The sequence below is a fragment of the Lacerta agilis genome, chromosome 11, assembly GCF_009819535.1.
Source record: "Lacerta agilis isolate rLacAgi1 chromosome 11, rLacAgi1.pri, whole genome shotgun sequence".
In the NCBI taxonomy this organism is placed as follows: Eukaryota; Metazoa; Chordata; class Lepidosauria; order Squamata; family Lacertidae; genus Lacerta; species Lacerta agilis.
The window spans coordinates 34,463,376-34,491,243 of NC_046322.1; the positions used below are offsets into that span (position 1 = coordinate 34,463,376).

Sequence of the window (27,868 nt, forward strand, 5' to 3'; positions counted from 1 at the left end):
CTTCGCAGCCGAAGCAGCCCACGACCACCCGCAATGGCGTCGCCGCCGGAAGTCCGGAAGAGCCAACAAATTCTAGCTGTGTCCCCATCTTCCTCAGCACAGAGTTCTACAAGGACATCACTGAGGAGGAGGAAGCTGACAGCCAAGTGCCGCACCCTGGACTGGTTTTAAGTAAGAAGACTGGCAGATTGCGGGCAGACTGAGATTTCTGGGGCAGTGCCCCATTTGCCCTACTGGACCAGAATCCACCATTATGAACTATTTGAACTATTCTACATCTCTTCTTCACTCCTGCCAAGGACTTCCTTTAATTTAGTATTTCCTACACAGTCATTTTCCACAAGAAGCTAGCTATATACAAGGTGCACTCTATTAAAAGGTTATCATGGGGTCTCTTTGCTGATGGATATAAATGCACATTCTAATGCACTGAATAGGCTAATTGGGAATTAAGCAGTCCTTTTTAAATGGTTTTAAACTCAAATTATGCTGACAACTGAAGGATTTTTTTTTAAAAAAAGAACCCTCTTTTCTAATAGTTGTGTTAGACATTGAAGAGCTGCACTCTAAGCCCTGACACATTGTTCTGTCTTCCATTCAGTAGCAAAGCATGGCTCAAGGGAATAGTTTTGAACCAAATGTACCTGCTTGTGACAGGTGAACTACTCCACTCCTTCAGGATTTTAACTGTAAAACCAGTATTCATTTTGAGACTTTCCTAATGCAAGCTATCCTGCTCCTGCTTCCAAAATCCAGACTTCCCAGAAATATTAGTTAGTGTAGTATGAAAGGTGAAACAACCTTACAGAGTCTGTCGTTCTCTGTGCACAGTGCCAGACACCAATTAAGAAACACACATATTTACCGGTATTTATTTTTTAAAAAGTGATGAATTTAACCGAGAAGTAAAGGGGGGCAGAAGAGTGGAAAGGGAAGGGGGAAAGTCCAAAATAACAACATATTCTGGGTGGCCCTTCTTCAGCATGTGTCAGAGACAGAAGGGAACATTTTGATGTGAAGAGGGGGGGGAAAGCACCAACAGAGAAAGTGAGAGAGAGAGAGATTTTCAGTGTCAGTGAAGTTAAAGCATGTCAGTTGCATTTCCTTCTGTGTATACCGTCTCGCATGCGAGGACAGATAGATTGAATTCATATCTGAAACAAGACAAGATTTTCCACCTGACCTCATTATGTGTTTCTCAGGAGTGCACGCCTGGCTCTCTCTGCCTGAATTAAAATGCGCGTGGAGAAAAGTGAGCACAAAGCAAGCTGCACGCCGCACCACTGTTACCGAACGCCCTTAATAAGAGGAAGGTATTTATTGTTTTGCCTGAGCCGTGTCTTAATTCTCTAAGTCATTAACACATGCTGGATCCCTTGGTTAAAGCAGCCCATGGAAGTGGAAGTGTGAGCTAATGAGAGGCTTTATGCTTCGTAACATGGCTGACAGAGAAGAAGAAGTAGCGTTACAGCATATCAGAGAGATTTATATTGGGGCATTGTTGTTTTTAATAGAAAGGTTTTTGGAAACAGTTGCCATCTCCTTATAAATAATTAAAATTACACACAATTAGCATTGTTACAACACAAACAGTGTGCTTCCTATCAGTATCCATGGCTATATATATATATATATATATATATATATATATATATATATGGCTTCTAGAGCATTTTTTACCATTCTTGAACAGCTGCCCTTTGCCCAGCGGCTTATACAGCACTTAAGCAACAGGATGTGTCTTTGGCACCAGGTCATTAGGACGCAGTATTTTCAAACTGTCAAAAGAATGTCAAATTGAAATTGGGATATGTGAATATTAATTTGAAAAATATAGAGCAATGGAGATAGATATTGCTATGTACCAGAGGCTGTGCGCCTGCTTCCTCAGCCCCGAAATTTTCCATACCACTTTACTCAAACCTCTGCCATTATTATTATTATTATTATTATTATTATTATTATTATTATTATTATTAAAAAACTGTTGTTTTCCTCTCAGTGCTATCCCTGCTTCATGCAAACCTGTGCTGTTGTTGTAAAGCACCAATTTCCCCTCTTCTGTGTCCTCCCTGTTCTTGCTTTTACGCCACGGCCACTAAGGTTGTGCAACCTGCCTTCACTTTTCCTCCCCTACCCTACCATGAATTCAAGGCTTCTGATGAGGCACAACAACTGCCCCAATTGGGGGGGGGGGGGCTCTGCAATGACATTATTACTGTCTATTATAGGGAGAGAGAGATGCAGGAAAAAGTAGATTATCTATATATTACCTGTTATGATGTCATGCTTACATTTTGGGTGAGATCTGTAGATAGCTGCATAGGCAGCCCGGCCCCAGTGCACCCCAGAAATACCTGGAATTAGAGGAGTGTGGGGCAGCTTTCATTACTTTTGTGGAAGAAGCAATCAACGCTTGAGAGGGTGGCAAGGCGGAAATGTGTTACACGCTGAAATTGGTAGCAATATAGCTAGTTATTGTGCACTAAAAGCGGATTGAAACAAGGGTGTCTAGTAGAAAGGGCACAAAACAAGGGATCCTGCTTTGACTGGGAGAGCATTCCACTGTCACAGCACCACCACAGAAAAGGCCCTGAGAGCAAGACCTCTAAAATAAATTGCAAATCCAAGGCAGGCCTATATTGGAACAAGCAGTCCCTATGGTGACCTGGTCCTAAGGCTTTAAAGTTGTGGTTTCTAATGTGGGGCACACACCCTACAGGGAGAGCAACTGGATTTTTAAGGGGGGGGGCAATTTGGAAGCATGTTTAGAGCAAGTTAATGGCCTTTTAAGCTTCCTCCATGTGAATAGGAGTTCACTTTTTGAATAAGAAGAATTATATGTCACAGGCATCAGGATTTTAGAGATGCTTAGGTGGGACATGGCCAAAAAAAGATTGGGAACCACTGCTTTAAAGGCTGCGAGCCCTGGAACAAACAGGATAAACCAAGGTACAGCTGTATTCTTGCCATTTGCCTGGGCTGAAGAACTCTGCAATGTAACACAGCTAGATGGTGTAACAGAGTTGCAGATCACTGATCACTGACAGTTGGCACGATTCTCCAGATTAGATCTACTGTATTTCATCACATAAAGTATTGTTGTTGAGTACATGGGGTGAGTACCACTGGAAGAAATGGGACTTCTTAATAGTGCAGGATGGAAATTGCCTGGCAAATGGTCTCTTGTGCAACATGTATTTCTTTCTTTAAAAAATATGCATCCCGCCAGAGAAGCCATCCCAACAATATCCGGGGAATCCTATGCATGCCTACTCAGAAAAAAGGCTGTTCAAGTTCAATAAGACTTACTTCCAGGGAAGTATGCAATGGATTGCTGCCTGGAGTAGCTAACCATTATATGAAAAAGCACCCTGTAATAATAAATGTGTTGAACACAATACACAAACAACAACAAAACCGCAGTTCAGCAAAACCAGAGAACCCATAAGCAGCAGCAGCAGCTGATGCTCACAGGCAGAAAATCTTCTTAAATAAGATGGCCTTTACCATCCTTTGAAAAATCCTCAAAGACCAGCAAGACAAATGCTCCAGGCTCCCAGATGGTGGGAGCCACTATACAGAAAAGCAGCTCCTTGTCATCGCTCAATTCACCGTGGATGAAAAAGAACCCAACAGCAGAGCTTCATCAAAGTGCTCAAAGTCTGAGGGAGTAAATATGGGACCAGGTGCTCCTTCAGGTATCCAGTCCTTTAAAGGTGAAGTGGAGCACTTTGAATTTGGCTTGGTAGCTAACACAGAGGGCACTGCAGGGTTCCCAGTGTTCATTTGGAGAAAAGGTACCTTCTGTTTTCTGGTACCTCCCTCGCCCTCCCCCCACCAGGGCTGGGCAAATAACAGTCCAATATTTTTAGAAGCATAAATGTCAATGAGGACAACAATGAAGATAGGCACCAACAGGTTAGATAAACTAATTGCAAAGCAACAACAAGCCAAAAACCTAATCGGACTGCTGTTATTGTGAAACCATGACATTCTTCTCAAAATGTAATGAATCGCTTATCCTTTGCATTTTATCCCACCCTTCCCTCAGTGAGCTCAGGATGGCATACATTGTCTCTTCACACACACACATCCTCACAACAACTCTGTGAGGTAGGTTAGGCGTTCTCGCAGATTGCCTGCATGGCGGAGTGAGGATGTGAACCAGGGTCTCCCTGCTCCTAATCCATGGATGAGGAACCTTCTAGGCCAGTGTTTTTCAACCTTTTTTGGGCAAAGGCACACTTGTTTCATGAAAAAAATCACGAGGCACACCACCATTAGAAAATGTTAAAAAAATTAACTCTGTGCCTATATTGACTATATATAAAGTAATTTTTCAATTTTTCCCACGGCACACCAGGCAACATCTCGCGGCACACTAGTGTGCCGCGGAACAGTGGTTGAAAAACACTGTTCTAGGCCACATACCAGAGGTCACATGCCAGGGATGGGTGGGACCAGAACAAAAGCAGGTTGACCAATGTATGCTATTCTTACTTTTGTACAGAAGCCTTGTTTCTACACATACCTCTCCACTGCCTTCCATCCAGGTAAGCAAGACACACAACTAGAGTTCTGGCCAGGCAAAGCCGGTCAAGGAAGGTACAAACCAGGGCTGGTGTCAGGCTTCAGGATCTCTCCCCCAGTAGCAGTAAATAAGCAGATCAAATGAAAGGAGCATTCTTACCAGATACTGTAGTGTCTTTAATAATCACAGCGAGAGACAAAGGAATGCAAATCTCTCTAAAAATGGTGTTGCTCCCAGTAAAAGTTCACCCCCTCTGTCCCCATTAATCTACCGGTAAGTCACTCCTACGTCAGGTAATCTGAGCTTGTTGCTGCTGCACTTTCAATGCCCGTCTAGTCTTAGGCAAAGGGGGAGGGGTCAGGAATGCTTTCCAAAGATAGTGAATCTGCCAGCTGTCTCTCTCCTGGTGTGTCTTCTTCTAGCTGTTCCTCGCCCAGTATTTCCCAGCTTCTCCCCTCTGGACTATGTCCCTCTGCAAACCACTGTTCTAAATCAATACTGACTGTCCTCCTGCCCTTGGGAAGGCTCAGAAAAAGGGGCGGGCTCCCACCATTCCTGCTCAGTCCAGTCCCTGACAGCTGATGAGGTGTGTAGCCTGGGGAGAGTTGCAAAGGCCAGACAGTGAAGTTCCCCATTCCTGTCCTTCTCAGACATACTGCTCGCTGAGGACTGCTTGTGTTCTTGTTGAAGATGTCTGTTGTTATTGCACATAACCAATGGAAGGAGCTCTGCAATGTTATTCGATTCCTCTTTGATTGCTTCAGGGTTGGCGGGGGGGGGGGGGCAAGTGGTCCTCCTCAATCCTGCCCTCGCTGAAAAATAGTATCATGATAAAATTAATTGTTACCTTTCACCTTGCGGCATTAAACAATAGTTCAACATTGTTAAATAAAAGCACATTCCTCACTTGTGCCAATCCATTTTCCGACCTCAAAAATGAGGAGTCAGATTCTGTAGGTTGTGTGTGTGTTGCCATTACCTTAGCTAAGTTTGTGAAGTGGGTGAGGGTTCCCCTCCTTTTTGTACCTCAAAAAGAACCTCACAGCTCTCTGTTGCAGCCCCACTGCATTTTACTTTAAAAAGAGCCTCACAGCTCTCCATAGCTATGCAACCCTGCCAGCTGTTGTTTGTTTTGTTTCATTTTACACTTAAAAGTAGAACCTCACTGCTCTTTGTAGTTCCCCAGCCCCATCATTTTTCTTGATGTGCCCATGAAAATGATTTCCATGCACAGTCCAAGGAAACTCAATGGGGCCAGGAAGCTACAGAGAGCCATGAGACGCCTTTTATTTATTTATTTATTTTTTTAGTGCAGAAAAGAAAGGAAGAACTGGGCTTGCCAATTTGCTGAATACACTTTCAAATGCCGTCGCATCACACATTTGGTAAAACTTTTTAAAAGTCCAGTTCTTTGCTCACAAATCTGGATTTCACAAGAATTACACCTGAAGTGATAATGTAAGTGCAAGAAAGGAATGTGGGCAATGCCAGCACTGTCCTCATGATTCCCAAATGCAGCGGTCCTGCATTCTTCTCCTGTGACCTCCATACTGAGTGAGAAGGTCTGACACGCATTCACTTGTATCTGCTTAGAAGCCTCTGTGATTGGGAACATTGCCTGGGGTTCCTGATTTTATGGAAGCTTCTAAGCATATCCACCTGCGCATGTTTAGAACACACTTCAGAGTTTCTGGTTCCAACAAAAGACGATCAGAGTATGCAAGGCCAAGTGAGTGAGAGTATGTTTGTGCACTGTGTTAGAAAGGGGTTGCACAAATTTAATTTCTCCTTCAACGACATTGATTAGGTGTGTGCTGAATATTATCCAGTTTTCAGGCCAAAAATAACGATTGAGCTAGAATTAGTCTCCTATTCTGATTAAGAGAATATTGACTTTTTGAAAAACCATGTTTGGTGCCCTTGTTTTCTATAGCTCTTCTGCAGACATCCAAATAGTGATTGCCCAGTGAACAGCACCGTCTTTACCCGTAGGTGCAATGGGTTTGGGGGGCGCCAGGTGCCCGCTGCTGAAGCCGCCTAAGCCCTTAACTATCTACCTGTTATGAAATAATAATTAATTTGATGAAGCTACAAAAACAAAATACATATATACCTAGGTATTGCCAAAATGTATACCTACTGTTTCACTAAAGGACTTTTGACCTTCAGCGCTCATTTACCAAAGATTTTTCATTCACAACCGCGGCGCTTGTCAGACAATTCAATGGTGCCGTGCACACGAAATTAACTCTTACAAAATATTATGTTATGTATTGTATTGAGCTGCTAGGCAGCAGTGGGGTCAGCAGCACCTTTGACATGACTGATCTCGCGCTGCCTGCCTGCCACCTGCATGCAAACCACACGAGATCAGTCATGTCAAAGGTGCCACTGCACCCAAGTGAAACATTGCAAACTGCATTTTAATTTCATCACTTACAGTTCAAATTTGTTTAGAGAAATCGTCAAAAACAATAATGTTTATTTTCGCTAATTGTCACCATTTTCTTTGACTAACTACTTAGTACTTAGGGCTCTACTACACATGTGTTTCAGCACGCAATTTTAGTTTTCCATTTCAAAATTTGGGGGTGCTGGGTGGATCTGTGCACCCTGGCGGCACATATGCTAAAGATGGCCCTGCTAGTGAATGTGGGCAAATCCACACCGTGATCAACTCCCACCCAGAAACCAATGTCCCCACTGTGGAAGGACGTGTGGATCCAGAATTGGCTTCCACAGTCACTTACGGACTGATTGTTAAAACCGTGTTTATGGAAGACAATCTTACTCGGCTATGAGTGATTGCCAAAGAAGAAGAAGAAGACCACAACATGTAATTAGAATGTAAAAATAAAAATACAGTCATAACTATAATTAAAAAGCAGAAGACAACCAAAAATAAAACAATGCAACATCATATACTGAAGGGAAACCTCACATTCAGCCATCCCTCAAGCCTAGGTGGACATTATGACATGTGATATCACCAAAATGTGCAAAACATAGGTGCTAGGCACACATCCACAAAGAGGGAGTTTTGGAGCTTGGGCACTTCTACCGGGAAGACTCTTCCACTCTCCATCCCCCCTCAAACCACCATGGGGGGCAGAGTTGCTAACAGAACCCAGATCAACACTGCTTCAGGTTGGGTCTGTATGGGAAGAGTCAAGCTTTCATTCATATGGGATCTGAGCTATTTGAGGTTGTAGAAGTCAAAGACAAGACCATTAATTGGACCAATCAGTTTGGTCTACATGATGATGTCACTGAGGGGAAGCACAGACAACTGATTCCTGTGTTAGACCAAGCTACTCAACTTAGACCAGGTATAATCCTAGCCAATCAGGAATGATGCATTAAATGTGATGACTGTACTAGGCCACGTAGCCAGTAACATTTGACTACATCATAGCATCCTTGATGGCAATTGAAGTCAACTGAAAATGAGAGGCCAAGATGGAAATGGAAATACACAGACACATATTTTTCCAAACCATGCTGAAAAATCATCTAAAAAGAAGAGTGTTTGACACTACCAAAAATGTTCCCCCGAATGGTTTTTGTTTAATTCTAGGACTAAGTCACTTAATCATAAACTCCCTGTAAAACAAGGAATGGCTAGCGATGGAGAAGCAATCCCAAATGCATACTACTTCTGGCTTTGTCTTTGCTGTTGTAGGATGTGATTTGGTATTTATGTACAGGTGCATCAGCTGGTTTTCTTGTTGCAGGGTTGCAGACCTCTCCCTCCCTGTTTCTATTAGCATAGAGCAGATGAAATTAGTTGCATCAGAAGTGTATTAGTGCGCCACTCGAGTAGTACAGCAAAACAATGCTGCGCTGGGAGTGAAATGCTTATCAGGAGAAAGTTTACTTTTAGCGTTAAGAATTAATTTAGCCGAATTGGTGTGGCAAAAGTGGTAAACACAATCCCCCCTCACTGTTGTTTGTCAGGGTGTATTATATCACCCTGGATTGCTTTGTCAATAATCTGCCTGGCCTGTAAGCTAAAAATCTAAGATTGCCAGGATGACTGACAGGCTGGAGATAGCTGATAATTCTAAGGAATTGGAGGTGTAAAATCTTTAAGGACCATGTCTACAGTATAAATGCCAGGGTATCTCCACATCACTCTGTACTTACAAAGGCAACAGCATTGTTAATGGCAACCTGTCTGTCCATCAAGTTTGCTACAAGGAGGATTTATCCCTCTTTCACTCCTTATCTTCCATTGCTGTGTTTATTTCGAAACCAGCTGCAGAATAAATTGCCTCTTGCCTTCACCTCCTACACAGAGTGAAATACTCTGGGAAGCCTAAGACCATTGTGTTTTTAAGCGGGGTGGTGGCGGCTCCCCCCCCTTCTTCAGTAGACTAACCTCTAATTGCATCTATGAAATGCATAGACCTCTCCTTCCCCACCCCCTTTCAAGCTTTAGAGCATCTTCTGTGCAGAGTAAGATGAGCTCAAGTTGAAAATATCTTACTCACAAATGTATGGTGGGTGGATGGGGGGGGAGGCTTGGGATGTAAGTGGGAAGGAGAGAGCGAATATAGTCGGTAAATACAAGGGCCTCTTGAAAATACAGCTATATTGGTAAAATGAAGTCATGGGGTTTGTTGTCCCAATGACTTCTATAAGCTCAGCACAGGAGTTTCAAAAAGGATCTCTTCCCACCCTCCCCCAACACTTTATATCTCTCCCAGCAAGCCAAGCTGCTCTTGTTCTCGCTAACGTATCACTGCCTCTACAAAAGACTCGGCAAGAGGGATTTAATTATTCTGTTGATGATGCAGAAGTCAGAAATGATTTTACTTCTGTCTCTCAGAGCTATGTTTGGCACACGTTTAGAAGGGGTCCTGAGCTGTGTGACCTGGATTCCTTTATGAGAAAATGGCATTAAATTAATCATATAGTGAGAGAGACAATCATGCCTCAGACTCTTTGTATCCAGATGAAAGCACTATTGGGACCAAAGAGAATGACTGTGTGTGTGTGTGTGTGTGTGTGTACGCGCCTTACTATCTTTGCAAAGCAGTTCTTGGTGGGGATGTGTATAAACATGTATACACATCAGTGGCGGGGGGGGGAGGTAGCTTGGAATCTACTGGTACACCTCTGTGCAATTTGCGGTAGATCGGCAACGGTTTCCATCTCCCAAGAAGAGAAACAAGAGAGCATTTTCCTCTCAAGTAGGCTGCTGAAATAACGAAACCCAGGGCAGGGGGGAACCAGGAGTGGAGGGTTTTGTTTTTTTTTGTAAAAGGACTATGAACTCAATTCTGCTGCTAAAAGCAAAGTCCAGGATGGAGCATGTGCTCTGAGACACTCTGGTCCTTAATTCTAAGTGGCAGGCTCTCAACCAAAGGATGGAATTAGATACAGTTTAAAGGCATTGCCACCCCTTGTGATAAGATGAAGTCTGCCAGATTTAAGAATGGTGGCTGCAGTGGTTCTCCCCAAAGGGCAGACTTTACCATTTTGGGGTATGAATTTTTGGAGGCAGGGAGGAACCTGGTATGAATCCTAAGGAAAGACTGGGGTGGGCAAAATGTCGAGGCAAATGAGCCAATCCGAAACTTAGGGAGTCCCTGACCTAACTCAAGATATCTCTTTAACAGTGCAATTCTACTTGGAGACATGAGAATTCATAATTCAGGATACACATAGAGCCAATACACACCCCTACTTTTTACCAACTCTTTTTCTGTGAGCTACAGTTGGTGGGGACAGCACAAGCTTCAGCTTCTGCTCAGCATTTTGGCAGGTGCATTGGGACACTCCTTGAAGGTGGGTCTCACTCGTTGACAGTGGTTGGTGAAGCCGGGCAGGGTCGGGCCTGATGTGGGGTTGGCCCTGCCTCAGTCAAAGCCTAACCAGCTGGCGGACTGGGAATTGGGATTGTTCTGTGAACCTTCAGATAGAACTGTGTTGTGATTTCACCATGAAATCCTTAGTCTAGCTTCAAGTGGTTGCAATAAATATTTTTGAGTCAGTATGAGCACCTTTTGTCCTATTCTCTCCTTTTGATATAGAGGACTATTTTAAACCCTGTTCATTTCTTGTTAAAATTAAAATACTGACTTGTTTAAGGAAAACTACCCCTTTCCCAGGCAATTCTTGTACCCCAGAGAGAAAGATAATGGTCACTGGTATAAAGCTCCACTCTAAGTAATATATATTTTTTTTAATGTGGAATAAATCCAGCCAGCTGAGTGAGTCTTTTGTAAGTTTTTGACGCCAACACAGAGCGGCCATCATCAGTCTGGAAAAGGGGAGCTACAAATGAGGTCATTTATGTGTAGCTGAGATCTTGGACAAGATGGATTTGAAGTGACACATCTTTGAGCAGGCTAGCTATTAACAAGATTGTTCTTTGTTGAGGACATTCAATAACCAGATTGTCTGTAACAAGATTATCTTGTGTGAGAGATAAACCCTGAACTGGTTTCATGATGAAACAGTCCTGAGAAGTAATAAACTATATAGGCCAGAGTACGAACAAGTTAGTGTAAGAGACCTTAAGAGAAGTGAATTCTGGCCTGCTAAAAAGATGTTGCCAATTTTCTTGGCATCCCATGCACTTACTGCTCAGACTTGTCTTAAATAAATCGTAGACACAGCTAGAATACTATTCGTCCACCATGTCTTGGTGTATGCTTATTTACCAGTACTTATATACTAGGTAAGCAGTAAATCAGCAGGATCATTTTTATATGTGGCAAGAATGGTATAATGGAAAGCCTTATAAAGTATAAGGACCATGTCATTCAGAAAGATAGACAATAACTTTATTGTCTGTCTTGAGCTGGAACAGAACAACACAGGAAACACCTGATTCCACCCAGATACAACTAAGTCCACTGCCACCTAGTGACTAAACTATGCAATGGCACTAACAAAACAAACAGCTACCTTCCTGTTAAATTGCCTGTAGCACAGTGACATATGCCCTTTGCATACAGAAGGATACATTTTCAAACCCTGGCATCTCCAGGTAGCACTGAGAGAGGCCTCTGCTTGAAACCTTGTAGAACTGCTGCTGGTCAGTGTACAATACTAGATGGATGGTTGGTATGACTCAGAAGTCATTTTCCTTTACTCAGTAACAACTCAAGTGACATAGAATCTGTGTTATGAGGGGTGTGTGTGTGTGTGTGTGTGTGTGTGTGTGTTGCAGTATCTTTGGGGAAGAAATAATGATAAATGGGTATGAAGGACAATTTTTTGAACCAGTTTCTTTGAGTGTGAGATCCCAGTTCTCAAAGAGAGAAGTGACCCTTCTTATGAAACTAGAAAGGCTCTTCCTGAGAGTAAGGGACAGAATGCTTACCTCTCTCACACAGATGCTGATTGGAAGCAGACTGACCTCTATATACAAGAGGGAATACTGAGGGAACACTGCTAGGTTGGCAAAGGCTCAGAGTTTCATTTTGATGTAGAGAGAACCGCTGCAACAGAACATGAAAAGCATCCAAAGTGATGAAATGGACTGTTTTGATGATGCCTCACCTTGCTCTGTCATATCCTTGCTCATCTTTGCCCTTCTTGCATCCTATTTTGCTGGGCTGCCCTTCACCAAATGGTGATATTGACTCACACTTCTAGGAGCCCCCTCCATGCCCAAGTCCTGAATCTCTGCACTTGATATCACAACAGGGCTGCAATCCCTGTGCTTGTTTACTGATGTGATCAGCCAAAATATCAGGCTAGGAGCAAACAATGTTAAGAAGTAGCTAATTTCAATTTGGCAATTTATAGAACAATCTCTTTGCCATTGACAAGATTATAGGATAATCTGTGCAGTACCCCTTTTTAAATAGAAAAAAGTGTGACCTAGAAGTGATGCCCAGTTGTGTGATACTAATATTAATACAGTGGTACCTCCGGTTAAGTACGCTTCAGGTTAAGTACACTTCAGGTTAAGAACTCCGCTTAAGAACAGAAATCGTGCTCCGGCGGCACAGCGGCAGCAGGAGGTCCCATGCGCTAAAGTGGTGCTTCAGGTTAAGTACGCTTCAGGTTAAGAACGGACCTCCGGAACGAATTAAGTACTTAACCTGAGGTGCCACTGTACCTAGAACTAAAAGAAAGAGAATCTGTGTTCATAGTCTTCAAAGCATTTCATAAAACAATAGTTAGGTAATTAGATCAATTGAAACATTAGATATTAAGGTAGCCATACATAGTTTTGGATTAAAATTAGTACTCAGAGAATCTTCAGCCAGGAGGGTGGTTTTTGGGTGGCTTTTTACTCCTCTGATGCAGGATTTTTTTCCACTGAAAGCAGCATGTAGTTATTTAATGTTATTTAGTATTTATAACCTTCCCTTCTACCAATTAGTACCCAAAGCAGCTTATAGAAAAGAAGGAAAAATAGACAAGGGAACATGCAAATGCATGAAAATGACCAATAATTGTTTCAGTTTTCTTAACAAAACAACACATTTTTGTAAAAATGATATCATTATCCAAATCTCAGGTCACCGTAATGCTTTAAGGTAACATGTGACCTCACAGTCTGATGTGGTATAGTCCTGGTTTACCATCAGATCTGCTATTTATGTCAAGTGGCCTTAGTTCCCAATAACTGGAAGCTTTGAGATGCAGCAAAGAATAACAAAAATGACAAGTCTGTATTGCCTTGTTGAGAACAAACATTTTGGTTGCATTTTGGTTTTATTGCCATTGACATTTGGCTGGCTGGAAGCCACTCAACACTTTTGTTACTGTTAGATTTCCTACTTTATATATGTTTTCATTTAAGACATTAGCAATGGGTCTAGAAAACAGAAGAGGAAGACACAAGAAAGAAAACGTATCATTACACTCAATCCCCACCCCCCATTCCCTTTGTTCTTTCCACATCGGTTTCTGTGATGACGATTAGGGTAGAGAAGACTAGAGTTGCCATTTGTTACTGTGCCTTGTCTTTTGTAAAAAGTCAGTTATTGTAAAAAGTCGGGATTCAATGCTTTTCATTTTAAATCCCTGAATAAATAAATGCCAGGTGTGGAGTATTTGATTTGGCAACTTTTCAGAGCCTCTTGTACTTAGGTGTCTGTAATTGTACCCTAGCAAGTCTGCCTCTTTGCTGAACAGAATCTTGTTTTATTATTTGATACTGTTTGCATGCTTTTGTGTATTTCATTAGGGCACCTGAAATTATACCCTTGGACTCTTGTAGCCACTTCTCTGTAAGTCGTTCCACACAGCCTAGGCAATGTTTCGTTGACTCATTGTCTGATTGGCTTTACTTAACCACAAGGTTCCTACTCAGGGAATGGGCACCCTGCCAGAAAGAGAGCTGCATGTTCATTGGGAAAGATCCACACCATCAGCATACACAAGTGGTAGAGTCACTTACAAAAAAGTGGCTACAGCATAGGTAAAGGTAAAGGGGCCCCTGACCATTAGGTCCAGTCGTGTCCGACTCTGGGGTTGCGGTGCTCATCTTGCTCTATAGGCCGAGGGAGCCGGCGTTTGTCTGCAGACAGCTTCCGGGTCATGTGGCCAGCATGACAAAGCCACTTCTGGCGAACCAGTGCAGTGCATGGAAACGCCGTTTACCTTCCCGCCGGAGTGGTCCCTATTTATCTACTTTCACTTTGATGTGCTTTCGAACTGCTAGGTGGGCAGGAGCTGGGGCCGAGCAACGGGAGCTCACCCTGTCGCAGGGATTCGAACCGCCGACCTTCTGATTGGCAAGCCCTAGACTCTGTGGTTTAACCCACAGCGCCACCTGGGTCCCTACAGCATAGGTAGGGTATTATTTATAGAATGCCCAAGGATACTTCTCATACCCAACATCAGCATTCCACGTCCTTGGGTAACTGACAGGGTATCAGCACCTGATAAATCCCACTAGGACTGATGTCCGCCTTGCCCCCCTCCTCTCCCAGCCAGGCAGTTGCCACAGACATTTACTGGAAAGAAAATGCCACTGTTCTGCCTTGGTCAGACCACACCTGCAATACTGGGTTCAGTTCTGGGTTCCACAATTTAAGAAGCTGGAATGTGTGCATAGGAGGGCGACTAAGATGATCAAGGGTCTGGAAACCAAGCCTTACAAGGAATGGTTGAAGGAGTTGTTCAGCCTGGAAAAGAAGAAAATGAGGGGAGATATGACAGGCATCTTCAAATAGCTGAAGAACTGTCACATGGAAGATGGAGCAAGCTTCTTTTCTGCTTCTCCAGAGATTAGGATCTGAACCAATGGCTTTCAAGTTACAAGAAAGAAGATTCCGACTAAACTACTGCAGTAAGAACTTTCTGACAGTAAGAGCTGCTTAACAGTGGAATGGACTCCCTCGGGAGGTTGTGGACTCTCCTTCATTGGAGGCTTTTATGCAGAGGTTGGATGACCATCTGTACTAGATGATTAAGTTGAGATTCCTGCATTGCAGGATGTTGGACTAGATGACCCTTGGGGTCCGTTCCAGTTCTACAGTTCTATGATTCTAAGAGAAGACCAAAAGAAAAGATTGTTAAATATGACTATATTTTGAGAAATCATGTTATTTAATGTGTATGTACTTACTGTACGTGGATTTTCATAGGTTCTTTTTGAATAGGTTAGCTATGGTTTTTCCCATAGCTTTTTTCCATAGCTGTCCAGAAGTCATACTTTGCTGTGCAAGCTGTAGGAACTCTTGGACCAGGGAGATCTAGATTTGAACCTTGCTTCAACCTCTAATTCATTGGGTAGTTTTGGACACATCATTGAATCTCACCCTTCGTCTGTCTGTGAAATGCAACCGTGACTCACCAATTTGTGGGATATATTTATCATAACTAACAAACATAAGCATCATAAAAACTTGACATATTACAAGGTTGTATAGTAATAATTTCTACTGATGGGGAAAAAAACTATGTGCTTTTTTCTTGGACTTTGTGATTTTTATTGGGTTTGAAAAGAGATCTGGTCCTTCTTGATGACTTCCCATAAGTGCTTTGTTGTCCATTGTGAGAATAGAATACTTGACAAGATGGCCCTTTAGTCTGGTCTATCCTAAGAACTTTTCTAAAGTGCTTACAAGATGGAAAGAGAGACTGCAGTTTGAGCCTACAAGACATTTGACTCACTAAGCAATGGACTCTTCATCAGTGCATACTTGATGGTTTGGCCACAGTGACACAAAAATATTGCTAAATGGAATTTCCTGCTGCATCTCAAAGCAAAAAGGCTGTTTTACTCAGACCTGGCTTGTATTAGGATTTTGTTCCCCCCTCTGTTCGTTTTCTGTTATAGATGCTGCATGGACTAAGACTATAAAAGAGGTAATTTAAGGGCAAATCCACACCTGAAAAGTCAAAATCATTGGTTTCCCCTTACAGAAGGCTCCCTGGGGAACATAATACAGGGAATCATGGGCAATTTACTACTAGTTGTGATATATAACTGTCTGATGTAAAAAATCAATGGTTTTCTCTTTAAAAGGCTTCCCTGGGGACCAAAGAGTAGAAGGTCAGAACAGGTTACTAGTTTGCATGCTTGTCTGTTTGTTCTTTGATGGCAAACAACACTATAAGTAATGACTATTCACTGCCAGGAAGAAAGTAGCAAGAAGCTGTCTGTGTTCTGCCTTACCTACTACTGGAGTAGCATTTTTTAAATATTATTTTCTGCTGCAAAGAAGAATGGAAAATTTGTGGAATGAAACAGTGATTTCTCTCTCTCTCTTACTTACTGCCTTATTCTTTCTGCACCTTTGGTTCTCTTAAATACATACACAGACATGCAGTTCCTCGTGTGCACACACATCTAGATTATGTCTGCAGCATGATTTTCTCAAAGCATTAAAGTAGATTATTTTGGCTCCTCCTTTGAGTTGCCACATTTTTTATGGACCTTGCCTTTGACAGCTCTCACATGCACCCAGAGAATGCTTTTCCCGTCATGGAGTGGACTGATAGAAGAAGCTGCACTTGCTAAAGGTGGCTTGTTTGGGCATGATTTTCTCAAACTCATTTATGTTCATGTTGCCATTAAGTACCGTACTTTTCCGTGTATAAGACTATGTTTTTTCTTTAAAAATCATGCGAAAAAGTGAGGGTCATCTTATACATGGTTAGTCCATAGGGTTGACGTATGATTGGTTGCCGCTGAGGCTGTCAGCAGCTATTATGCATGCTATTGGTCAACAACTCTGTGCCATCTCCCCCCATTTTCTTAAATTTGAGTCCCCAAAAATAGGGGACGTCTTATACATGGGGGCATCTTATAGACGGAAAAGTAGGATTATATTATTTTTTAAAAATGCCAAAAGCATTGAAGATACAGCCTTAAAAATGACTGGACCTTTCAGTTAAAGTGGACCTACTTATAAGTTTATCTTCGGTATTTGGTATTCACAAATATCAAATTTAGTCCCTTTGATCACATGGTCCATAATGTCATTGTTGGCCTGCAAGTCTTCTGTAAATTACTTATGAATGATACCCCTGCTCCTTGGCTTATCTAAACAAAATTAGTTATGCCTCTGAAGATCTACTGAGCTTTCAAGGACTTATAAACTCTACCTTGAGTTGAGAGATAAGCTGTACATGTCCAACAATTCTTCTTTGACTAGGGTCAAAATATGAGCAAGAGCAGATATATCCGCTCCTCCCATCTCTACCATTTTTGTACAAAAAAAATCATGCTGCACTGAAAAATAAATGATTGGGGCAAATCACAATGGCTCTTGCTGTGCGTACAGCATCACAACTTGTAGTAGCATTACGTTGACATCGATGGTTGATCCAGGAAATAGAAACATGCATTGGTACTACTATACTGGGAATAATCACCACAAGATGAGTGAGACGCTAGAAAAAGAGAGAGCATGAAAGTGTGTGTGTTCGTGTGAGACAGAAAGACAATATAGGATGGGATCACTCAGCTATATTGCTGATATGTAGACCCCCCCCCCCAGGTATTATTCCTCTTCCTATGACTAAAATATATTTTATATCAAATATGAAATCTGCAACTTTCTTTGTTAAAAGAAGGTCAGCTCAGTTTACCTATTATGTTAGTGTGTATATCACATTTGCATGAGAAAAAGTATAATATGCACCCTAAAGTGAAGGTAGGCCAAATAACATAACTGCATAACTAGAGACACAAAGGTTTGGTAGTTACTGAGTCAGTAAACGGAAAAGGTGGTTTAATGTAGAAATGTAAAAACTCTGTGGCCAATGAACCAAAGCAGAGAACACAAATTAAATGAAAAAAATCACTCATGCAGCATACTGACCAGAAAGAGGGTGGGAGAGAGGTTGCAAGAGGGAGAAAATATTGAAGCCCATAAGCAGTGAAATAAAAAAGAGAATTCATAGGATATATATATATAAACAGTCTTCACATACAATTTTAGAGACCTCATCACAGGAAGAACACCATTACCATGCAGTTTGTACCAACAAAGATCATTTTAGCATCCTACAGCAGTTATTACTGCATTAATTCTTGTTATGAATATGTCTCAGAAATAGCAAACACTTCCTCCCAGAATATGTCCTGAGTGCAGAGAAAGCTTTGCAAATCAATCAACTCTAATGAAAACTCCCGTCCAGCTTACCGTTTTTTTCGCTCCATAAGATGCACTGTCTGTGAGTCCTATGGAGTGAAGGCGTGCTCGCAAGAGCAGGCTTGGTAGCCGCAGTTGGGAGAGGCGCAGCAGTTGGGAGAGGCGCAGCAGGGTGGGACCAGCAGCGAGAAAGGGCTCCTTTCTTGCCACTCGTCCCTCTGCCGCTCGCAAGCAAAGCGAGAGCCCGGCTCAGCCCAGGAGAGGCTGTTGCTCCGCTTGCAAAAGTGACAGCCTCTCCGGGGCTGAGCCGGGCTCTCACTTTGCATGCTTTAAAGGAGGAGCCCACGGAAAGCAGGCAGGCAAGGCAGGCGTGCAAGCCCGGCTCAGCCCCAGAGAGGAGCTGCCTCCGCCTCCTCCTGCCACTGCCTCTCTCTGGGGCTGGCTTGGTAGCCTACCTTCGCCCTGGGAAGAGCGAGTGGTGGGTTGAAGAAATAGACATCTTAGTTTGAGGGGATTTGCTAGGGAAGGCCAAAAATTAAAGCATGGAGAGTTGGTATATTTAGTAAACAAATCTGAGCAAAACAAACAAACAAACAACCCACGGTATCAGTTTTAACAGCACAAGTTTTGCAGCCCAATCCTATGGTTGGTTACTGGAAAATAAATACTACTGTGCTCAGTAGGTATCTCAGTTTGGCTTTGTTCGAGTCATCAGCAATTCCCTTTAAATATGGAGCAAGAAACTTACGGTTGCCAGATTTCTGATCACCGTCCTATCCCAAAAGAAGAAAAACGGACTTCTGGGCGGATTGGACATTCCCTTTAAATCATGACTCAGGATGTACCGGTAATTATGTGTTACTTTAATTGATGTTTTTATAATTTTTATAGTTTTTATAGTTTTTATAATTTTATAATTTTATAAATAGGGGGTGATGTTTTATGTTGTAAATTTACTGCTTAGTCTGTTACTTTAAAGTCCTTTCGAAGTTCTAAGTAGAAAGGCTAAGTATACATATGTTGTTTGAAAAATCGTGCATGATGGGCCAATGGCCGTAATAATAAATATCTATCTACTGTGCTCAGTAGGATCTATTTTCAAATAAGAACATAAGAAGCTGTCATATATCAAGTTAAGCCACTGGTCCATCCAGCTCAGCACTGTCCACAATGACTGGCAATGGGTTTCAAACTGGGATTTTTTCCCAGTCCTACCAGGAAATGCTGGGGATTGAACCTGAGACCTTCCATGTGCATGGCAGATACTCCATAATCGATCCATGGCTATGCTAATAAATTGGTGAAGCATTGCAACTTTAGTCAGTTTTTGCTGATTAATTGGCACCCATCCTGTTTAATTGGGGAGGGACACATTTTGCTTTTAAAACATGATTTTAAAGTCCTGTTGTCTCAATCCTTCTGAATACGGGTACAGTAACATTTGATTCTTTTTTATTTGTCTGTTCATTAGATGCCGGTTCATTTTAACCACTCATTTATTTTTCTTTATTTGAGTTCACTCAGGCCATGGTTCAGATTGAAACTTATGCATGCCACTAAAATGTGCCACCCACTCCTTTCATCTAAATGATTGAATCATGCCATGACTCTAGCATGTGCAACGCGACAAACATACCATGAGATATGATTTTTTTAAAATAATTGTCATTATCTCAGAATATGTTCTGAACATCCATGTTTGGAGGTCTATGCCACCAACTTCCTTTTGTATGCTGCATAGTAACTCCTATAGTCTCTGCCAACTGTTTCCTTCCTTTTGTCATGACTTACAGCTCAGTTTTTAAAAGTACAGTACAGGGGCTAAAAAAAATGTTATGAGTCTCCAAGAGATGGCGATGTTGAGACTTCTGTTGTCTCCAGATTCTTTTACTCTGCAGCCAAGCTTCTAAGGAAACAGAGAATTATTTTTAAATTCTGCATGATAGTGTCTTTATTAAGGAACATATATTAATCTAGAAGGCCTCTGTAGAGTGAGCTGTGGAAGAGCCAATGGTATTTAGAGAAATATATTACATTCATGGAAACAGTTACAAACTAAGGCAGTTGGCATCACCATGGCATATGAATTATCTTCAGAACATCATCCTATATCCCAGTATGTAGAATATTTTATGTACCATGATGTTTTTACTAACACAGAATTTAAAATATCACAAGATGGCATGAAAAACTTCATAATTTAAATAATTCTTTTTTAAAACAACATCAACAATAACAACAACAACATTAAAATACTCCCTGATCCAGAATTTAATCCCAAACCAGTTGAATCCCTAGCCACTCTCACAGCCAGCATGGGCTGGCAGAGGGCCTGATCTGTGCATATTGATTGCCAGCCTAAATAAAGCTGGCATGGGTTACCTAACTGCCTTCCCTCACAAGACACTGCTGTTTCTGTGAGTGACTAGTCTGTGTTTGCAGTAATACCTCCACCATTTCATAGAGCCAAAGTGCCAGGTTAAGACTGGGGGGGAAACCCCACACACATTTGCTTAAATCAGATTTGTTGTAGACCTCTTGAGAGCAGACCTCTCTCATCTCAGAGGGGGAAACCCTTTCTCTTTTTACAAAACCAAGCTCAAGCAGACCAAACTCTTCTCCATATGGGATGACAAGACCTTTCCAGCGATGGCAAGAAGGGACTGGCGTCTTTGTCCATAAATTGCCTAGAACTCCCGTAGAACTCCCAATATAGTCAACTGACATCTCTTCAAATATATGAAAGCTGTTTTATGGTGGTTTCAGATCATAGCCACACTGTGCTGAGACAACATCCATGTGGGGGCCAGCTGTCTGTAGCAGCTATGTAAGGATGTTGGCCTTTGTGCTCACTCATTACTGCATGGGCAAGTAGATGGTAGACAAAATGTGCAGTAAGGTCTCCTTCACTACATGGATAGAAACCAGTTTATCAGGATACCAATTATAAATGGCCACACAGCAAATGTGTCATCAGAAATCACCCTGCCCCAGTGGGATGTCTCCAGCAGAGGAAGAGTTCTTCCTTTGGAAGAAAGGATACTTTGGATTGAACCCAGTGTTTATGCTGAAAGGCAGCTCACTGGGAAGGGCCATAGTTCAGTGGTAGAGCATCTGCTTTGCGTGTAGAAGGTCCCAGGTTCAGTTCTTCACACCTCCCCTTCCCTGAAATCCTGGAGAACTGCTGCCAGCCATTGGACAATACTGAGCTAGATGGACCAGTATAAGGCTCACCATAAGGCTGTGTCCTATGTATGAAAGTTGAAATGTAGGGGGAAACAGCCCTGAGGCTCACCATGCCCAATACCACCACTCAATCCACTTTTAAATATTTTGTCATAACTTCAAGATGAGCTGCCATCTGGGGTCTCAGTGAAACCATCAGATGGCTCTTTTGCCAGGCATTCAGTTCCTACCACTTTCACAGAAAGCTGCATCTCGCTGAAATAAAAACAGATCAAGTGAAGCACCCCTCATTCAATACATCATGCTATAGAAAAAAAAGAACGAGACCTACTGTTTTCCTGCCTGTTCACTCCAGCTTCCTAAAAGTTATAAAATTACCAGGTGCTATGCTTTATTTAAGCTCAGCCATTTACTCGATCTGTTCCCTACAAATTATATCACAGAAGCTGTTTTTGTTCTGATTATTTTAATTTGCCATTCTATATGGTAAACTCATCTCAGTGTTTGTAAATTATTATCCAAACAAAACCAGGGGGGAAATGAAACACAGGCACAGTATTTGGCAGGCTGCAAAATCCTGTGGGCTTTCTACACACAAGGCTTGCAGTGAGCTATAGAAATTGGTTCATTCAACTTCCTTTTTTCTCAACTTCCTGTTTGCACACCGATGGGAAACAAAATATTCTAGTGGGTGTTTGAACAGCTTGAGCTACGTTGACCTAGAACCATTGCTCAGTGCTGCAAATGCTGGCTTTGCATTTCAGCAGCTTGAAATTCAGCATCCCCTCTAGACCTTCAAGGTTTAATTCCCTCCACTTTTTGAGGTTGCTGTAAGCCACACATTTCAGAGTAGATAGCTCTTGATTACTCAGTATGCTGATGCTTTTTAGAAAAGAAAGAATATTATTTGCCCCTTCTTAAAATTCTGTCAATTAAAAGAGGGATATCTCTGATGACAGTTTTCTCACAGCAACGATAATACGTGGCCAAATTGCAGGACTTATATTACAGCATACATTTGTACTATCCAAGACCCACGTGATCGTAAAATTCTCTTATACTCACATGGTAATTCTATTTGACTTTCTTTCAAGGTTGTTGTTTGTACGAACACAATGCAGGCTCCACAAGTGGAACAAGGATGATTTCTCTCAGCCTGTCATAGAGCATTTATTAAGGGTGGACAGTTTTCCAGGAAGTTATCATGTGATTCCTATGAAGGTAATGCTTATTTTTCCCCTAGAGTGTAGATGATGCTATAGTGACACCTAGTGACAATTGAGAAGTATTGCATGTATTATAACAAGCATTTTAAAAACTAGTTAAGAGGGGAGCACCTATGTGTTTGACTCTGAAGAAGATGCATATTAAACAACAATATGTACTATGAACCACATAACTAGCAACAGAAAGCCAGTCATTACTACTGATTTGGGAAATCTAACCATTGGATGAATATAGCTGATGACTTCCTTTGCTTCAGTGATTTAGAAAGCAAGCTCACATCTCCTGCCTTAAAACTGCATTGAGGATATTTTTAAAGAAACACTTTAATTGAAGTAGCAGGAAAAAATGGAACTCCTAAGCTCTATTATTTATCATACAGATGTGCAGGTAGTAAATAATCTATGATGTCAGGCCCTTCACAAAGAACGTAAGTGAAGTTATTGAAGTGTTGGATTTGTTATTCAAGTGCCAAACCTTAGCAAGAATTGAATTCCCTTTCTAATTTATTACCATCCCTATAGTTACATGTTTTATTTCAGGTTTTCCTCCTCTATTTTGGTTTCTGCTTTTCTCAGATATGTGGGGATTTATAATGCCTGAATCTGTACCTTTTCAGAATTGTTAACATCTTGAAGAATCTTGTAATTTTGAAGCAGAATGTTGGACTCCTTTGGACATTTGAATCAACATCTGGTTACAATGGGCCTAAAACATTGAGAGGTAAGGCATGGCAGTGAGGCTACTGAAAGCAATATTTGAAAAGTCGCTGCTATGATGCTATGGTAATTATTCTACTAAGTTCTGTAGGAGGATGTTCTGCTGCGAAGGCTGTGCCAGAGTCTCTCACAATCCAATGGGGGGGGGAACACACTTGTCTAACTAGTCCTGTACTAGGCAAAGTAACACATCAAAAGCTTACACCTAGAGTCACTGCAGCTGGTGGTGATTGATGATGAAATCTATATGCATGGTGCCATTTTTATGTTATTTAATTGTTAGTGATTGTGAGTGAGAGCTGGAGGAGCAATTGAGAAAAAAGGGAGGGGGTCCCACATGGGCAGAGGATGCTGGAGGAAGATGCAATTAATAACAGCCTTCACCTCTACAAGGTGAGAAGTATTTATTTATTTATTTATTTATTCATTCATTCATTCATTCATTCATTCATTTATACATACCCCACCCATCTGGCTGGGCTTCCACCAAAATATTAAAATACAATAATCCGTCAAACATTAAAAGCTTCCCTAAACAGGGCTGCCTTCTAAAAGTCTGGTAGTTGTTGTTCTCTTTGACATCTGGTGGGAGGGCGTTCCACAGGGTGGGTGCCACTACCGAGAAGACCCTCTGCCTGGTTCCCTGTAACTTGGCTTCTCGCAGTGAGGGAACCACCAGAAGGCCCTCGGTGCTGGACCTCAGTGTCTGGGTAGAACGATGGGGGTGGAGATGGGTGGAGATAGCTAGGCTTTTTCCTCCAGACAAAACCATGGAGTAAAACAGATGCTGGTTTGATACACGACAGACAGGGCATCATGAAATGGAGTCTGCCATTCTAGTCAGACACATGGAATATTTAAAATGGCAAGTTTCTTGGGTCGCAGGATACATTAGACTGAAGCCTTGGAGCTTCTGTATACAGTGCATTAACTCTGCCATGGCTAGCATGGATGATGACATCAAGAGAACATATGTAATCCCTGAAGGGGCGTCACATAGAACAAGGCAAAGATTCTTCTGTGCTGCTCCAGGAGGCAGGACTTGATCCAAAGTTACAGGAGGGTAGATTTGGGCTGAACATCATGAGAAACCTCTTAAGCGTAAGCAAAGTTTGACAAGGGAACTAGTTATCTGAAGGAAGGCGGGATCTCTCTTGCTGCTGGTCTTATGGCAGAAGCCAGATAGCCATCTGTTGGAAATGGTCTAGTTCTGGATTTCCTGCGTTGATCAGAGGAGTTGGAAAAGATGGCTTAAAAGGCCATGATTCTATGATCTGTGCCAATGAACAGGGCCAGCCCTACCATTCGGCAGAGTGTGGCAACTGCCTCAGGCAGCAGATAGTGAGAGGCAGAGACTGGACAGAACTACCGGTATGTGAACCATCCAGGCTGCCCTGTGCCCTCTAAAGGGCAGCCTGATGCCCTCAGGTATAGTAGAGGACTCTGTTGTGTTACCAACATTAACTGCCAGTCAGTTCTACTTTTTATGTGGAATGGGAGAGGTGCCATCTTGTCCTCAGGTACCATATGTCTTTGGCTGGCCCTGCCTGTGCTGACTCCTGCAGGCTGTTTACTGCCCTCCGTTCATCTTCTCGAGCTGTTGCTATTGACGTTCTTTCAATTCTGAGTGCTGCTGTTGCTTCGATTTGACAGTATCTCTCTCCCACACTCTCAGCAGCTGCTTACTGCGACAATGTACCTCTAGCAAAGTGGGAAGTGGAACAGCTGCTTGAGGAACCCAAGCCAATCTTCTGCCTGGATCTCTTGGCAGATCTCGTGAAAGTTGTGAGGACTGCATTAAACAACTTGCGCTGAATTAATTGTACCTACTACCAGCCTTTCCCTCCCAACCTAGGAGAAAACAAAGCTGTCATCGTCACCATTTGCATCATCAAAGGGGGGGGGGGGTAAATCACTTGTTAATCATCTTTGAAGCCTAAGGGTATTTTAAAATTATCCATCTATTCATAGGAATGAGCCACACACACACACACACACACACACACACACACACACAGCTGACATTTGTTTCCTTTGAAACGGCCTTCATCAGGTTTCTGAGAAAGGAGACGTGCTGTTTCTTCATCTATTTATTATTTATTTATTTTTGTCACGATGTTTTGGGAGATGAGTCACGGTGTAATTCATTTGCCCAGTAGTATAAAATAATATTTCAGCAGGAGTTGAGATGATATTTTGACTCCCTCCTTTCTAAAGATCCTAATGCACATTTTTTAGGACATGGACAATCTGCGGCACCCAACACTACCAACGGGATCTGTAATCCAACAACATTTGGACAGCCACATGTTGCCCACCTCTTGCCTTAGAACATGGCAAGGCTCTTCCATCACATATAGACTAAGAACTATTCACATCTTTTGATCTAACATTGTAGGCGTCAACCCTCCTTTCAATAATTTTTATTTATTTTACTGAAGCTTTTTTTTTTGCACTGAGGATTTTAGAAGTGTGTTCAATTGAAAACTAGACAGGCCACATTCTTATGACCATCATCTCTACTTTGACAATGTTATGGTTCTGTGGAGTCTTACTCTTATCTCTTTGGAGAGATCTATTGGGGGTATTATCCTGGTCAATCTTGCGTGAGATTTATTTAATCTGTAAGGTTAGCTGTCACAATGGGAAGAGATCTTGCAAAACCAATGACGGAAATGTATAACAGCTTTGAAAGCCATTTTTGCAGATAAGTGCATATAAGTAAATAATAAACACAGAACTGAAAAGGTGTCCTTCACAACGAAGAACAGTTGAGCAACATGTAAGTACACCCAGAATATGCATGTTTCAGAATGGTGAGACATACTAGGCACTCCTGGACTTTCTTGGATCTTTCATCAGATGGGATGGGGGGAAAGTGCACAGTCTGCGGCAGTGCCTTGGGGGAATATTCCATTATCCATCTTTCACAGTAGAATTAACCAGTGATTTTTTCTTTAAAAATGTTTAGGGGTACTTTCATTTTGACTCAAGAAAATCACCACTTTATAGTTCAAATCGGGGAAAATAAATACAGTAAATGGACTAAAGTACAAAGATTCACAAAATATTTAGGGGAATGCGTACCCCTGCATACCCCCAGAAAAAAAGCACTGGAATTAACTCCTGGAAAAGGGTGGGACTCAGACAAATGTACTTCACACACTTTTTGCCTTCCACTCCGATGTGTTGAATGAATTCAGCACAAGGCCAGTTGCTCTGCAGCCAAGTACACAGCAGACTTTAGCAATGAGTTGATCAGATGAATCAACAAGTTATCTCTATCTCTATCTATCTATCTATCTATCTATCTATCTATCTATCTATCTATCTATCATCTATCTATCTATCTACCTATCCTCTATCTATCTATCTATCTATCTATCTATCCTCTATCTATCTATCTATCTATCTATCTATCTATCTATCTATATCTATCTATATCTATCTATCTATATCTATCATCTATCTATTTATCTATCATCTATGATCCAATGATTTGTGATGCATTTTGTACTTTATTCATGAGTGTAATTATATTGGGGAGGGTTATGCTGTTCACCACTATGATATTATTTCTTAATGTTGGTGATATTGAAATTTGTGGAAATAAAATAGCCAGGGCTGTATTGGCATTCTAGAGCACCTGGCTACAGTTCCTGTCTCCTGCTATTATCTGTGTGGTGCTGCAGCAGAGCAACAGCCCCCTCTACCTGTCAGCTGCTCTGGTGGACTGTAGAGAGTAAGATGCATGGTCCCTGGTTTGAGTCCCTGATTGCCTTACAGCAACAAGTTCCAAGTTATTGGATTTGGGTGGGTCAGAATGGTTAGAATGCTAGAATTTGGGAAGACCCAGGTTCAAATCCTTGCTGCTCAGCCACAGCTCTCTGTATGTTTTAAGCCAAGCTATTTCTTCTCACCCTCATTTACCCATCTGAGAAGTGGCAATATTACTGTACATATCTATCTCACGGGGTGTTATGACAATGAAGCACATAATCACTTCATGGTATGCCATGAAAAACAGAAGTAATCCTTAAAAAAGCCTTAGAAAATTTTTGTTTGTTTGTTTGTTTGTTTTTTTATTTACAGGATATTAGCTGAGGCTTAATGCAGCAGAAATCATGGCATCTCAGGTCTACTTGCAAGCGAATTTTTAGACAAGAGTGGGGAAGCATAAGGCAATAAAATTACTACAAGAGCATGGTTTACATTCACACAAACAGCTAGCTGCTTCCACACTATATCCTTCCATTTTAAATACCCCATGAGGATTCTATACTGGCAGGTGGATGATTGTTAAAGGAAAAAAATTTGGCCGGTGGGTAGGACAGAGGTTAAGAATCCGCCCATTTTGAAAACAGCAATTATTAAAACAAAGTGATTGCCAAGTCATCCAGACACCAGTTCTACTGCCTCCAGAAGTATTTAAAGACTTTAAAAAAGTAGGAGCGTCTAGTGTTGTGGATGAATGAATCAGCAAGAGCTTTGCTTTTCCAACCTGGCAGGCAGAAGAAAAGAGTTATGCAACCGTCTTCATACCAGGCCTGTCAGCTCTGTAAGCATTTTAGAAGAGCATTGCAGGGCTAAGAACGCACTTCTGAATCCCTAAACCTCTTTTTAACCACACCTGGATATGTTTACACCAGGAAGCTCATACCACGAGAAACTAAAGATCTGTCAAT

General features: G+C 41.9%; 1 long non-coding RNA gene across 1 annotated transcript; it reads left to right on the forward strand.

Annotated features, from left to right (window-relative positions):
• The first annotated feature begins 127 nt into the window (after positions 1–127).
• On the forward strand, positions 128–22,413 carry LOC117055146. The gene is made up of 3 exons (XR_004427581.1): positions 128–171; positions 1,203–1,313; positions 22,335–22,413. It is a non-coding gene; the product is annotated as an uncharacterized LOC117055146 (long non-coding RNA).
• Positions 22,414–27,868: the final 5,455 nt, after the last annotated feature.